Source organism: Leptodactylus fuscus, unplaced genomic scaffold (genome assembly GCF_031893055.1).
Source record: "Leptodactylus fuscus isolate aLepFus1 unplaced genomic scaffold, aLepFus1.hap2 HAP2_SCAFFOLD_74, whole genome shotgun sequence".
Classification (NCBI taxonomy): domain Eukaryota; kingdom Metazoa; phylum Chordata; class Amphibia; order Anura; family Leptodactylidae; genus Leptodactylus; species Leptodactylus fuscus.
In genome coordinates, this window is record NW_027440778.1 from 313,976 (window position 1) to 329,982 (window position 16,007).

At 40.5% G+C, this 16,007-nt stretch overlaps 1 long non-coding RNA gene across 1 annotated transcript in view; it reads left to right on the top strand.

Annotated features, from left to right (window-relative positions):
• Positions 1-415: 415 nt before the first annotated feature.
• The window catches only part of LOC142188750 (uncharacterized), an 83,210-nt gene continuing 67,618 nt past the window's right edge, over positions 416-16,007 (top strand). Inside the window, exon 1 of the long non-coding RNA XR_012713079.1 lies at positions 416-460. This is a non-coding gene — a long non-coding RNA (uncharacterized LOC142188750). The remainder of the gene's footprint in view (positions 461-16,007) is intronic.

Genomic DNA, 16,007 nt, shown 5'->3' on the forward strand with positions numbered 1-16,007 from the left:
GTGGGGAGATTGAAACATCTTTATGAGGCCATACAGTAACCCAGTGGCAGAGTGTGGAGGTTGCAGCAGTCTTATGAGGTCAGACAGTGACCCAGTGGCAGAGTGTGTAGGTTGCAGCAGCCTTAGAGGCCATACAGTGACCCAGTGGCAGAGTATGCAGGCTGCAGCAGCCTTATGAGGCCATACAAAGACCCAGTAGCAGAGTGTGGAGGTTGCAGCAGCCTTATGAAGCTATACAGTATCCCAGTAGCAGAGTTTGGAGGTTGCTGCAGCCCTATGAGGCGATATACTGACCCAGTGAAAGAGTGTGAAGGTTTCAGTAGCATGAGGAGGCCATATATTGACCCAGTGGCAGAGTGTGGAGATTGAATCAGCCTTATGAGGCCAATTAGTGAACTAAGGGCAGAGTGTGGGGGTTGCAGCAGTATGAAGAGGCCACACAGTGACCCAGTGGCAGCGTGTGGAGGTCGCAGCAGCTTTATGAAGCCATACAGTATCCCAGTGGCAGAGTTTAATGGCTGCTGAAGCCTTATGAGGCAATATACTGACCCAGTGGCAGAGTATGAAGGTTTTAGTAGCATGAGGAGGCCATATAGGGACCCAGTGGCAGACTATGGAGTTGGCAGCATCCTTATGGGGGCCATACAGTGACCCAGTGGCAGAGTTTGGAGGTTGCAGCAGCCTTATAAGGCCATACAGTGACCCAGTGGCAGAGTATGGAGGTTACAGCAGCCTTAAGAAGCCATACAGTATCCCAGTGGCAGAGTTTAAGGGTTGCTGAAGCCTTATGAGGCGATATGCTGATCCAGTGGCAGAGTATGGAGGTTTTAGTAGCGTGAAGAGGCCATGTAGTGAACCAGTGGCAGAGTTTGGAGATTGAAGCAGCCTTATTAGGCTCTATAGTGACCCAGTGGCAGAGTGTGAAGTTGCCAGTAGCCTTATGATGCCAAACAGTGACCCATTGGCAGCATGTGGAGTTGGCAGTACCTTTACAAGGCCAAACAGTGACCCAGTGACAGTGTGTGGAGAATGTAGCAGCCATATGTGGCCATACAGTGACCCAGTCGCAGAGTGTGGAGGTTGCAGCAGCATTATGAGGTGATATACTGATACTGTGGTAGAGTGTGGAGGTTTCAGTAGCATGAGGAGGTCATGTAGTGATCCAGTGGCAGAGTGTGGAGTTGGCAGTAGCCGTATGAGGCCAAACAGTGACCGAAAGGCAGAGTGTGGAGTTGGCAGTAGCTTTATAAGGCCAAACAGTGACTCAGTGGCAGAGTTTGGAGGTTGCAGCAGCATAAGGAGGCCATACAGTGACCCAGTGGCAGATTGTGGAGATTGCAGCAGCCATATGTGGCCATAAGGTGACACAATAGCAGAGTGTGGAGTTGGCAGTAGCCGTATGAGGCCAAACAGTGACCCAAAGGCAGAGTGTGGAGTTGGCAGTAGCTTTATAAGGCCAAACAGTGACCCAGTGGCAGAGTGTGGGGGTTGCAGCATCGTCATGAGGCCATACAGTGACCGTGAAGCAGCCTTATAAGATCATACAGAGACCCAGTGACAGAGTGTGTAGGATGCTGTGGCCTTATAAGGCCATACATTGACTTAGTGGAAGAGTGTGGAGATCAAAGCAGCCTTATGAGGCCATAGAGTTAACTAGTTGAAGTGTAAGGATGTGAAAGAAGCCTTGTGAGGCCAAACAGTGACCCAGTGGAAGAGTGTGTAGGTTGCAGCAGCATGAGGAGGCCATACAGTGATCCAGTGGCAACGTTTGGAAGCTGCAGCAGCCTGAAGAGCCATATAGTTTCCTAGTGGCAAAGTGTGAAGGTTGCAGGAGCCTTATGAGGTCATACAGTGGCTCACTGGCAGATTGGGAATGTTGCAGCAGCCTTATGAGGCCATACAATTACCCAGTTGCAGAAAGAGAAGGCAGCAGTAAAGTGAGGAGGATTAACAGTGACAGGGGCAGAATGTGGAGATTTCAGCAGCCTTATGAAGACATACACCTAGTGGCAGAGTGTGGAGGTTGATGTGGCCTTATGAGGCTATGCTGTGAACCAGTGGCAGAGCGTGAAAGTTGCATCAGCCTTATGAGGCTATAGAGCTACCCATTTGAAGAATGAGGATGTGCCAAAAGCCTTATGGAGCCATATAGTGACCTAGTGGCAGAGTGTGGAGATAAAGCCACCTTATGAGGGCATACATTAACCCAGTGGCATAGTGTGGAGTTGGCAGTAGCCATATGAGGCCATACAGTGACCCATTGGCAGAGTGTGGAGGTTGGAGAAGCATGAGGAGGCCATACAGTGATCCAGTGGCAGCGTTTGGAGGCTGCAGCAGCCATACAAGCCATACAGTGAGCTAGTGGCAAAGTGTGGAGGTTGCAGAAGCCTTATAAGGTTATACAGTGGCTCACTGGATGATTGGGAATGTTGCAGCAGTCTTATGAGGCCATAAAATTACTCAGTTGCAGAAAAAAACACAGCATCAAATTACGGAGGCTAAACAGTGACACAGGGGCAGAATGAGGAGATTTCAGCAGCCTTATGAGGACATACACCTAGTGGCAGAGTGTGGAGGTTGCTCTTGCCTGATGAGGCTATGCAGTGACCCAGTGGCAGAGCATGAAAGTTGCATCAGCCTTATGAGGCCATATAGTTACCCATTTGAAGACTGAGGATGTGGCAGAAGCCTTATGAAGCCATACAGTGACCTAGTGGCAGAGTGTGGAGATTAAAGCTGCCTTATGAGGACAGAAAGTAACGCAGTGGCATAGTGTGCAGTTGTAAGTAGCCTAATGAGGCCAAACAGTGACCCAGTAGCAGAGTGTTGAGGTTGCAACAGCATGAGGCCATACAGTGACCCAGTGGCAGCATGTGGAGATTGCAACAGCCTTATGAGGCTATACAGTGACCAAGACGCAGAGGGAGGAGTTGGGAGAATCCTTATGAGGCCATGCAGTGACCCAGTGGCAGAGTGTGAAGGTTGCAGCAGCATGAGGAGTCCATACATTGACACAGTGGCATTGTGTGGAGATTGCAAAAGCAAGATCAGGCCATACTGTGACAAGGTGGCAGATTGTGCATGTTGCAGCAGCCTTATTAATCCATTCAATTACCCAGTGGCAGAAATAAGGCAGCAGTAGAGTAAGGGAGGTAAACAGCGACACAGTGGCAAAATGTGGAAATTGCATCAGCTTTATGAGGCCATATACCTAGTGGCAGAGTGTACAGGTTGCTGTGGCCTTATGAGGCCATACAGTGACCCAGTGGCAGAGAGTGGAAGTGGCAACAGCCTTATAAGGCCACAAAGTTACCCATTTGCAGACTGAGGATGTGGCAGAAGCCTTATGAGGCCATACAGTGACCCAGTGGCAGAGCATTGAAATGGCAGTAGCCTTAAGAGGCCATAGAGTTACCCAGTTTTAGAGTGAGGATATGACAGAAGCTATATGAAGCCATACAGTGATCCACTGGCAGAGATGGGAGATTTCAGCATCCTTATGAGGTCATACATTAACCCAGTAGCTGAGTGTGGAAAATGCAGCTGTGTAAGAAGGTCATATATTGACCCAGTGGCAGAGTGTGCAAGCTGCAGCAGATTTATGAGGCCATACAAAGACCAAGAAGAAGAATGTGGAGGTTACAGCAGCCTGAAGCCTTACAGTGACCCATTGGCAGAGTAGGATGGCAGTAGTAGCGTGAAAAAGCCATACAGTGACCCAGCGGCAGAATGCTTAAAATGCAGCAGACTTATGAATCCATAAAGTAACCCAGTGGCAGATTTTGGAGATTGCTATTGCATTATGAGGCTTATACACTGACCCATCGGCAGATATATGAAGATGACAGAGTGTGGAGGTTAAAGTAGCATAAGGAGGCCACATAGTGACCCAATGGCAGAGTGTGGAGGTGGAAGCAGCTATATGAAGCCATACAGTGACCCAGTGGAATGGCAGAATGTGGAGTGGGCAGTAGCCTTTTGAGCTCATAGAGATAAACAGTTGTAGAGTGAGTATGTGGCAGAAACCTTATGAGGCCAAAAAGTGACCCAGTGACAGAGCGGGGAGATTGCAGCATCCTTATGAAGCCATACAGTGACTCAGAGGCAGAGTGTGAAGATTGCAGCAGTGTGAGGAGGCCATACATTGACCCAGTGGCATAGTGTGAAGGTTGAAGCAGTTTTTTTGAGGCCATACAGTGACCCAGCGGCAGAATGTTTATATTGTAACCGCCTTATGAAGCCTTACAGTAACCCTGTGGCAGAGTGTGGAGATTGCTGTAGCCTTATGAGGCTGAACATTGACCCAGTGGCAGAGTGTGCAGGCTGCAGTAGCATGAGGAGGCCATACAGTGACCCAGTGACAGAGTGTGGAGTTGTCAGTAGCCTTATGAGGCTAAACATTGACTCAGGGGCAGAGTGTGGAGCTTGTGAAATGTAGAAAACAGGGCACTCACCGGCCACGGGATACATAAAACATTCGTTTTTATTTCATCCTCTTTAAAAAAAGGGTCAAACCTTGACCATCGGGGTACAGAAGACAGAATGATGCAAAGAAACAAACAGCGACGATCGTTTCGTGCTTAGTGCACTTCGTCAGGCTTGTGGAGCTTGCAATAGCGCAAGGAGGCCAAATAGTGACTCAGTTGTAAAGTGTGGAGATTGAAACATTAGTATGAGGCCATACATCGACACAGTGGCATAGTGTGGATTTGGCAGTAGCCTTATGAGGCTAAACATTGACCCAGTGGCAGAGTGTGGAGGTTGCAGCAGCATAAGTAGGCCATACAGTGACTCAGTGGAAGATTGTGAATGTTATAGCAGCCTTATGAGGCCAAAAATTTACCCAGTGGCAGAAAGAGAAGGCAGGAGTAGAGGGAGGAGGGTGAGCAGTGACAGAGTGGCAGAATGTGGAGATTGCAACAGACTTATGAGGCCATACACCTAGTGGCAGAATGTGGAAGTTGCTATTGCCTTACGAGGCTATACATTGACCCAGTGGCAGAGCATGGAGTTAACGGCAACCTTATGAGGCCATACAGTTTTCCATTTGCAGAGTGAGGATGTGGCAGAAACCTTATGAAGCCACACATTGACCCAGTGGCAGAGTGGGGGAAATGCAGCAGTGTGAGGAGGTTGAAGCAGCCTAATAAGTCCATACAGTGACCCAGTGGGAGAGTTTGGAAGTTGCAGTAGCCCTATGAGGCCATACAGTGACCCAGTAGCAGAGCATGGAAGTTGCAGCTGCCTGAAGCCATACAGTGATCCAGTGGCAGAGTGCAGTGGCAGCAGAAGTGTGAAGAGGCCATACAGTGACAGAATGTTTAGATTGCAGCCATACACTGACCCAGTGGCAGAGTGTGGAGTTTGCAGTAACTTTATGAGGCCATACAGTGACTTAGCGGCAGATTGTTTATGTTGCAGCAGCCTTATTAGTCTATTCAATTACCCAGTGGCAGAAAGAAAGCAGCAGTAAAGTGAGGAGGTTAAACAGTGACACAGTAGTAGAATTTGGAGATTGCATCAGCCTTATAAGGCCATACACCTAGGGGCAGAGTGTAGAGATTGCTGTGCCCTTATGAGGCCATACATATAGGAAGATTCTGCTATGCACACTTGTTAGGATATGATGCAAAAAAATGTTTTTATTGAAGCAGTGAAAAATACATTACAGTTGATACACCATGGACATAAGGCATAGAACTGGTATGTAGGCAAAACTAGATCTAAGGATAACGTTTCAGTGTTATGACCTTCGTCAGACGCGATCTAGTAGGGGTAACCCAGAAAGTGTAGTCCACACAAGCAATTTTGATAAACCAATGTATTTAGGAAAAGTCTTATATCCACATAAACTAGCAGTATAGATAGGATCCTTGTTATGAGACAGCCCCTTTAAGCTACATCCACATGAGACGTGCCCACTACTGAATTTGAGCGGTGGATTTTTCTGAGTTTAACTTACAGGGGTGAGCAGTGGGTAACCTCTGCACCCCTGCAAGTTACACCCCTGATGATCATATAGATTTGTCTGTTTATCTGTGCAGCCAATACAGACAGAAATACCCCCTGCTCCATATTTTACAGAGGGTTTCTACGGCCCAGACACCTATCTGTAAAAACTATGGTGCTATAGAAATAAATAGGTTCATATACTATCTGCAATTACAGATCTATACTGAAAAAAAATATGGTTGAGTGCATAATGATAGAAAGATGATAAAACTTTAAGTTTTTGCTTTTATTTTATAATTTTGTTAATTTTGGTGTAAGAGCAGGTCAAGCTGAATTACACAAAGTGCATATCATGCTAAGCAAGTGTTGAAATCCATTGTGTCTGAATAAATCATGTAAATAAACCGTAATTCACATGGAGCAGAGTCTGGCTTCTGAAAACAAAAGTAAATTTGCAACTCATTACCATGAAATACTCCAGAAGACTCATAACAGGTAAGTACAATAGAACAACATGAAGCATGAATGTTTGGAAACCTTTTTTTGTCCTCTTAACATAATAATGTTCTATTTGACATGAGGTTTTTTTTTTTTATTCTGTCACATTGTCAAGGAACAGTGAGGGGTTGGGATGCAACAAAATGTTGCCTTTGGCTATAGAAAAGGTGAATTACTGAAGGTGGATGGCCTTATGTGCTATGGTAGTTTATTAGCATTTTTATTCACATTGTTTCCAGTGTGGGAACGCTCAGTCTGACTCAGATACTAGAGCAAGAGAAGACTTTACACAATGTCATATTATTCTAAATCAATATATCAATAAGATATGCTCTGGCCACATGTGCAAACTTTCCTTTGTGTATTATCCAAGATCCGTGGTTTCATATCACAGCAGAACCACACTTCTATGCTTTATAGCACCTGAGACCTATACCAGCAGATCGGTAGGGTTTTGAAGACTATGAAGTGACCTCCCCCTCCAGCTGTATTACATCTAAACTCCCCCAAACTCACAACTAGAAGCCATGAGGATTTCTTAATGCCAAAAGAGAAAAAGGGGCAAAAGTGGATTTCAGTGCAGGCTTTCACACAAAGGATTATTTCCAAATTCCAATGGCAAGGATACAAAAAATATAAAATAAAACCTAACCTTTATTGATGATCATATAAAAACCCATGTAAATATTAAAAAGATAAGGCCAGATTGATGTTAAGTTTATCCTTGCAGACCAAATGTAGGGAAAGAGAAGATTTTCTTCATTACATACAGCTAATCCCTAAGTCTAGGGATAGTTCTTGTCTATACATACAGAAAACTCCCTGTATACTAATGTTACAAAAAGACCTATAAAACAGTGATAACCTTTGTTACACTGATCCACACTTGTTCACTTTTTGTTATGCAAGGTCCGGTATTTCAGGGATAACAATGTAAATAAAGGTCAGTGTTACACAAAAGTGCGATTTGTTTACACCACAACAGGATAATTAGTGGATCAGATACAATATGAAAGCAAGCTGACACTTAGTTGTTACAGTATTGTGCTCTGCCACAGTTTCCACTAAAAAACGTAGTCTCTGCTGTAGGCTATAATAGTGCCTGTATAATACTATAATTGGCCCATTCAAGGAGTATAGCACATATTATACGAAAGAGCAATACTGGGGATGAGTGAGTAATAACTCCCCCCCCCACACACACACACACACACACACTTATTTTGTTGGGGAAGGATAACTACACAGATGCCTTCAAAAAGCAGTAAATGCCCGACAGTCTGCTCAATCCTTCCATACCAAAATACATCCCAGTACGGGCCAACACTAAGTCCCCATTCCTCTCAACGCATTTCACTGAGCCCAAAACTAAAGCCCAGTTCATCAGGAGTGTGATATGAAAAAATAAGTTAAAAATACAATAACTAAGTCAGGTATATATCAAATACATAAGTGCCCTTCAGTATTGGTGAAGGGCAATCTTATTACAGGGCAATACTACTAATAAAAACCAATGTTTTTCTTTAAAAAGATAAAATTGAGCTCATCATTGTAAATTAGTCTAATTAATTAAATTTTATAACCATATACTTCTATGTAATGTAACTAAAATGATAGGTTTGAAGGACTAAAAGTACTAGAAGCTGATGTTTTTATAACAAGAGTTCTTTCATATATATATGTATACACATTTTAGCAGCTGATAACTCAATTATTTGTTCTTTCTTTACAGACTGAGCCCATTAAACTGAGTTTGAGAACACGCAATAACAAGACAATAGAATGATATTTGTAAATTCTTTTACATGTTGAAAATTATTCAAATTATAATAAACCCCAAATTTACAATTATTTAAGGTGTGTATACATTTTTTTTGGGACACCCTGTATATATATATATATATATATGTACATAGTTAATGGGTTACTAGTTTGTTTAAAAATCCAAAACATTTCCCTTTTCCTTAGTTTTTCAAACCGATTAGACGTGTAGAAAGGGATTTGTTCAATTGGAATAACATGAAAATGTTTAAAATTACAATGATACACTTCAGATGCGTTCTTGGATAGACTGTGTTTCTGGTATCCTTTGGAGACATTAAATCTGTGGTCATTGATCCTGCTTCTTAATGATATCGTAGTTCGCCCTACATATTGTAAACCGCAGTCACATGTGATAAGATATACTACAAAATCTGTCTCACAAGAAAAATATTGTTTGATTGGATACATTTTCCCTGTACTGTTACTTTTAAAACATAAGGTATTGTGACAAATGAACAGACAACATTTACACCGTATTTTGCCACATCTGTATACGCCTTTTCTGGTTCCGCCAGTATCAGTTGATAATGGACGAAGAGTATTTGTTTTTTTGGGCGTCTGGAGTTTACTAGGAGCCAGGATGTTTTTTATCGTCCTGGCTGTACGGAATGTAATGGCTGGTTCTTTTGGTAAAATTTTGCTAGAACTGGATCATTCCGGAGTATGCACCAATGTTGTTTTAAGATATCTTTTATCACTCCGTGGGATCTATTATAAATTGTAAAGAAGTTCATTTGCCAACATTCTTGGTTTTCTTTTTGGCTTTTATTTGTGGGTCTGAGGGCCAAGCATTCTGCTTGGGTCAAATTTTATGCCCTAATTTAGGCTTCTCTAATGATTTCACAGGGGGTATCTTTTCACCAAAAACCTTTTACTCATAACTTTACTCTGATCCTCAAAATCTTTCTTTATGAACAGTTTCTTCTCAGTCGTTTGAACTGGGAACAAGAAACATTGGACTAAAAATTTAGGATAATGATCGCTATAGAAATCAAGTAGGCTATTCCCATCCACTTTTTTGAAAGAAGTCTTGGTAGTGATTCTATTGTTATGTGAACTAAGAACTAGATCTAAATATTCGAGCTGTGACTTTGAATTACTACTTGTAAATGAGAGTCCTCAGTTATTTGTATTCAAGTGAATAGTAAATTCAGACAAGGCCTCAGGGGTGTTTTTCCACCCCCCACTACCTCTTGTGTCACCCCCTCTACCTCATAGATTGTAAGCTCTTGCGAGCAGGGCCCTCAGTCCCATTGTGTGAAATGACTTTCTTTGTAATGTATCTTTCTGTCTGTATTTGAACCCTACAAATTGTACAGCGCGGCGGAATATGTTGGCGCTATATAAATACAATTTATTATTATTATTATTATTATTATTATATGAAAAGTAGGTTGTCTATTTAACCTACATAGAATACAATGTTTTCTATCCATTTATGTTTGGAGTAATTAAAATCCTTTTCAAATTTGTCCTTTTAAATATTTGCAAAGCTTGGCACAAATTTCATGCCCATCGCGGTCCCTCTGCATTGTTGGTAAAGATCATTTTCAAAAGAAAACACATTTGTGCTGTTAAATAAACAGGATTGACAGAATTGTCAAAAATTACACATGGCAAGTATTTAAAAGCCCAGACAGCCATGGGACAAAGCAATGTGACAATTATCGGAACCCATAGATGATAGACAATTTGCTGGGAAGCCTCTTAGATGTGCTGAGACATCATTTCATGTACAGAACCAGCAAACGAGGGGTTAAGTGTATTCACTTCGGCTATAATAGGGTTAGTTAAATAAGAATAGAAGTTTCATTCATTGGACAACAAGTGACAGAAACCTGATGGAAATTAATTAACACCTTGTCCACTTCTAGCCAGGGCGACCAATCACTGCGATGCTCCGCCCCAAAAATTCACTATACCTGTCCCAGAATGTCTCCAACAGTCAGTAGAACATTGAACATCTGTTTGTAAGACAGACGTCTCTGCTCACCTGGACTGAAGGACCACAGAGGAATCATCATGAGCTACAAATCTGAAAGTAAGTCTTTGGCTTTATGTATCTTACTATGATGATTAAAGGGACACTCCGTAATCTGTCACTCTGATCTGTAAGGGAGATTTTTGTTTTTGGGTGATTTTTTTTTTTTTTGCACTTTATCTGTTATTCTGCAAATTATCTAAGCTAAGCATTGGCGATCATCTGCTTGATGCACAGTGTGAGCAAAACCACACAATGAAAAAACTCCACCTTAAGTATTATAAGGGAGCCTATAACATGGATGACCTCCATAGTGCAGAGAGGGGGTGATAATGGGTTTTTGGGACTGTTGTGCTGGACGATGTGCTTGTACTGTCTGTCCACATGTGTTTTTTTCCCTAAACTTTGCCTTATTGTATCTCTTGGACTGTACATTATATGTGGACATTTTGACTGTTGTGCTGTATAGAAAGATGTATGCATTTTATTCTGCTTATTATATGTCCAGTTTTATACTTTAATGTGGTTTGTCCTACAAATTACAATGTATTTTTCTTATTTTCTTTTCCTTCCTTACTGTACATACTGGATCATTCTCCCCATTTACATGCTTGTCCTCATGATCAGGGGTCCCCCTGCCATTACACACTTATTCCATGTCCTATGGATAGGCAAAACCTTATGTTCCTTTATTAATGTATTGCTGACATTTGTGATGTGATCTGTTGTCAATCTAATGTATATGACTCTCTACTCTCCCTTTTGGTCTGATTTGGCCGATAGTATCTATCCATATCCACCCTTTTATTACAAGGGTCCCTAATGTCCCCACAATACCTGTGTGTTGTCTGTTACAGAGTGTATGTTTAGCATAGAATAGATATTTTCTTTTATAAGAGCTGAACAACTATTTTTGTACATTTTTTTAAATCTCTATATTTTTAGAAATTTTATATAACCAATATTTATAATTTATATATACTAAGAGCTATTGGAAATCTAATACTAACCAGACCTATTTATCCTGCAACATGAAATAAAATATTGCATGGTTCATTTCTTTTATATACTTGTAGAAATAGATTTTATATGTCCAAACTGGGCAAATTATTTAAGTTACTATCACTATTTGGTATGGGGGAGGGGGTGCTGTAAATGAGGAAAGGTCAGAAGAGGAATATGCTAATAATAGGGAAGGTGAAAAGATCTCTTCTCAGGGTATACAACAATGTTACTGACTACTTGCATGCAAAGACCACTTATGTGTACACATAGCCCCATACACTCCCAGGAGGGAGCCATTTTGAGGGATGCATTCAACTACTGCAGTGTTCACACCTCTCAGGTGTTTTTATTTTTTTAATTTTTTTTTATAATTGTTCTGGTTAACATTTTTTTATAGAAATATATTAATATGTATTTTTTTTTTAAATTATGGTTATCTATATATTACAATTGTAATGCTCTATATTTTTATATTATTTTTTATAATTGTTATGGTCTATATTTTTACATAATTTTATATAAATCTATATATTTATTTATATATATTTATAATGGTATATACATATATATAATATTAGTTTTTTATTTTTCCACCCTAAACTGACCCGTCATGTGCAGCACCAAGTAATAACCTTTCCTAATACATATATTATTATTTAGATGATATTACACATAAACATCAGAAATGCTATTATATATAGATTTGTACCATTGTTTGTGACCTCCCCTTGTTTTGCATTACAGAACCAGTCAGGAAGGAGGAGGATCAGACTGAAGGAGAAAGCAGCAAAATTCCCTTAGAAAGAGAAGAAAGCAGTAATGGACAATCACCACCTGCCACAAGGAGGCGCAGAGGAAATCTGCCCAAAGAGGCTGTGAAAGTTCTTCATGACTGGCTAAGTCACCATATGCTCAATGCCTATCCTACTGAAGAAGAAAAAGGAATTTTTGTACAACAAACTGGACTCACATTGTTGCAGGTAAAATTCTAAAAGTTTTTGTCCTATAACACTTACCATATATTGCGGGCCGCGCTATATCTCAGGTCACACACACACCTTACAGAATTCCAACACTGACCACTAAAAATACATTGTGTATACACTTATTTGTGCTGTCATATAGCAGTTCTGAGTCTTCCTATCAGAAGCCACTTGTTTAGGATGAGGGCTTGTTTTCTGGAGGGATTTCCCTCTCTTTACCTGTTGGCAGTAAAGGCCATGTTCACATTTTATAATGGTGTGGCAGGAAGCCGATATTTCTACAGAAAATTATTGATCCAAAAGGTTTTGTCACATGATTGTGTTCTTTGCTAATGGTAGGTGATGTTGTGCAGAGGGCGACCTGTTGTACTAATCTTTCCCCAGTGGAGTGGCTAAAAGTGGGGTCATCTGAACCCTTCTAAAACATACATACATACTGTATAATACATAGATCTTAGCCATAACGAAACAGGCAAATCTAGAGAAAAAAAAAGCAGCGTCATTTTGGTTTATTTATTTCTTTTACTGTTTCCATATCCTTCTATGGAGAGCAGGTAAAAAGTGAATACAAACACAACCCCTAAATAGCTCCACTCTTGTCATCAGCCTGTATCTGGTATTGCAGATTGGCCTCATTACAGTGAATGGAGCTGTGCTGCAATACCAGACAAAATGTAAGGGTAAGAGTGGTGCAATGTGTGTGGGAGTGGGGATGAATTTTAATCTGGCAACTATTTTACGGCATGAATAGTTTTTTTGACAGTTGAAAAAATATAATATTGCTTGGACATGTAATAATTTGACTGATTTCTTTTCTCTCTTCGTCTGTAGATTAACAACTGGTTTATCAATGCTCGTCGAAGGATCTTGCCAGACATGCTTCGTGCAGCTGGAATAGACCCTGATCAATGCAGAAATTTGCAAAGGGGAAACATGACCCCTCATTCTTCTAACACTGTTCCAAGTGCATTGGAAAACACTACAAGCAACCCCACGCAGAACTCCTCAATACCACAAGTGGAGCAGACAACCTTTTTAAGTATGTTGATTGTTCTCACTTTACCACCAAGCACAGTACCTCTGATCTACACATTCCCACATCAACTTGTTTTTTTTAGAATTGTTCTGGTTAATATTTTTATACATTTTTTTTTTTTTAGAATTGTTATGGTCCCTATTTATCTATCTATCTATCTATCTATCTATCTATCTATCTATCTATCTATCTAGCTATCTATCTTATAATTGTTATGATCTATATTTTTAATATATATTTTCATAATTATTGCTGTTTATATTTATTGTTATTACTATTATTATTAGTTTTTTTATTTTTTCCTCCCTTATCTAACCCATCATGTGCAGCACTTAGTAATAACCTTTCCTAATATATATATTATTATTCAGAGAATATTACACATAAACATCATAAATGCTATTATATGTGGATTTGTACCATTGTTTGACTCCCCTTGTCTTGTATTACAGAATCGGTCAAGAAGGAGGAGGATCAGACCGATCATTTAAGTAATGAATCTGAAAGAGAAAGCACAAGCAATAATTCAGATGGAGGAGAGAGTAGCAAGAATAGTCAACCTACTGGACAAAGAAAGAGAAAATCTGAAGCAAAATCAGAAAGCAGCACAAATGTTTTAGAAGAAGAAGAAAGCAGTAATGGACAATCACCACCTGCCAAAAGGAGGCGCAGAGGAAATCTGCCCAAAGAGGCTGTGAAAGTTCTTCGTGACTGGCTAAGTCACCACATGCTCAATCCTTATCCTACAAACGAAGAAAAAGACATATTGGAACAAATAACTGGACTCACATTGTTACAGGTAAAATTCTAAAAGTTTTTGTCCTATAACACTTACCATAAATTGCGGGCCGCGCTATATCTCAGGTCACACACACACCTTACAGAATTCCAACACTGACCACTAGAAATACATAGTGTATACACTTATTTGTGCTGTCATATAGCAGTTCTGAGTCTTCCTATCAGAAGCCACTTGTTTAGGATGAGGGCTTGTTTTCTGGAGGGATTTCCCTCTCTTTAGCTGTTGGCAGTAAAGGCCATGTTCACATTTTATAATGGTGTGGCAGGAAGCTGATATTTCTACAGCAAATTATTGATCTAAAAGGTTTTGTCACATGACTGTGTTCTTTGCTAATGGTAGGTGATGTTGAGCAGAGGGCGACCCGTTGTACTAATCTTTCCCCAGTGGGTTGGCTAAAAGTGGGGTCGTCTGAACCCTCCTAAAACATACATACTGTATAATACATAGATCTTAGCCATAACGAAACAGGCAAATCTAAAAATAAAAATAAAAAAATACTACAAGCTGATTTGGGCTTATATTTCTTACAGAATACATTATATAATATATATATTGTTTATATAATCTTGCTTGGACATGTAATAATATGACTGATTTATTTCTTCCTTCACCTGTAGGTAGAATACTGGTTTATCAATGCTCGTCGTAGGATCTTACCAGACATGCTCCGTGAGGCTGGAATAGACCCTAATCAATGCAGAAATTTGCAAAGGGGAAACAGGACCCCTCACTATCCTGCTCATGTTCCAAGTATATTTGGAAACGCAACAAGCAACCCCACGCAGAACTCCTCAAGATCACAAGACCACAATAAAGAAGACAGCACATCTTCACAGCAGCCCAAGAAGCGACCTCGCTGCTCAGAAGATTTTGTGGAAACTCCCCGTCCATCTTCCCCATCTAGCTCTCCTAATTCAACTATATGTCCTACTCTGTCTACATCTTCTCCTCATCCTCCACCTGTCTCTCCTGCTTCCTCTATCCCTCCTCCTTTGGCTAGCTCTCCACCTTTGCTTATCACTCCCCCTCGGTCTCTCTATCCTCCACCATCTTCTTTGGATGCTACTGCTTCATCTTCTGCTCTTGCTGGTTCTATCACTCTTCCTCCTGACAGTGAAACCCTCAGCAAATTAGAGATTCTGGCACATGTAGCTACACAGCTCCTGGAGAGAAATCTGTAAAGCTGAGGAGGCCGAACATGAAGATGTTCTTTTCTCTGATAATTAGGGAGAGTCAATGAGCCCATCCTGTTCCTTGAGTGCTTTTTTTTGGGTTATCTTGACTGCACTTATCCATTCCGTTCATGTCTACAAAGAACACACAATTCCTGAAGGCGCTTTGCTGACAAATGGGGACATTCACACTACTGCTATAAATGTCTATTGCTCTGATCCTTCATAGCTACACGCTACAGTTTCTGTTTATATTTCTCTGTACTTCATAGGACTTTATTGATATATAGCTTCATCTAGTCACGCAATCACTGCACGTTATCCAGCAAATATCCTGTACAACATAAGACAACATATATGTAGCTTCCTTATAGACACTGCTTACTTAGACATATTTGAATGTTTGTTGCCAAACTATTGTATGTTTCAGTGTTTACTTGGATGAATTTTTACCTTTTTTAACATAACTTTGTATTTCAGTATTACGGTTGGCAGAAATGTCACTATACTGAGGGTTAAAATGAAAAAAAAAAATCTGTATTTTTTTTAATTATGTGTCAGAATCCATCCAAAGTCTTTGTTTCAATCAAAATATGAAATTTCCTAGTATAACACAAGATGGTTCTTTTCAAAGGTACATACTTAGATTTTTCAGTGTTTTTTTTTTTTTTTATTCAATTGGTTTGTAATAAAATTCCTGTAAATTTGAATATTCTTCTGTCTTTATTGTACAAAACTCTTATCACTTACCCCA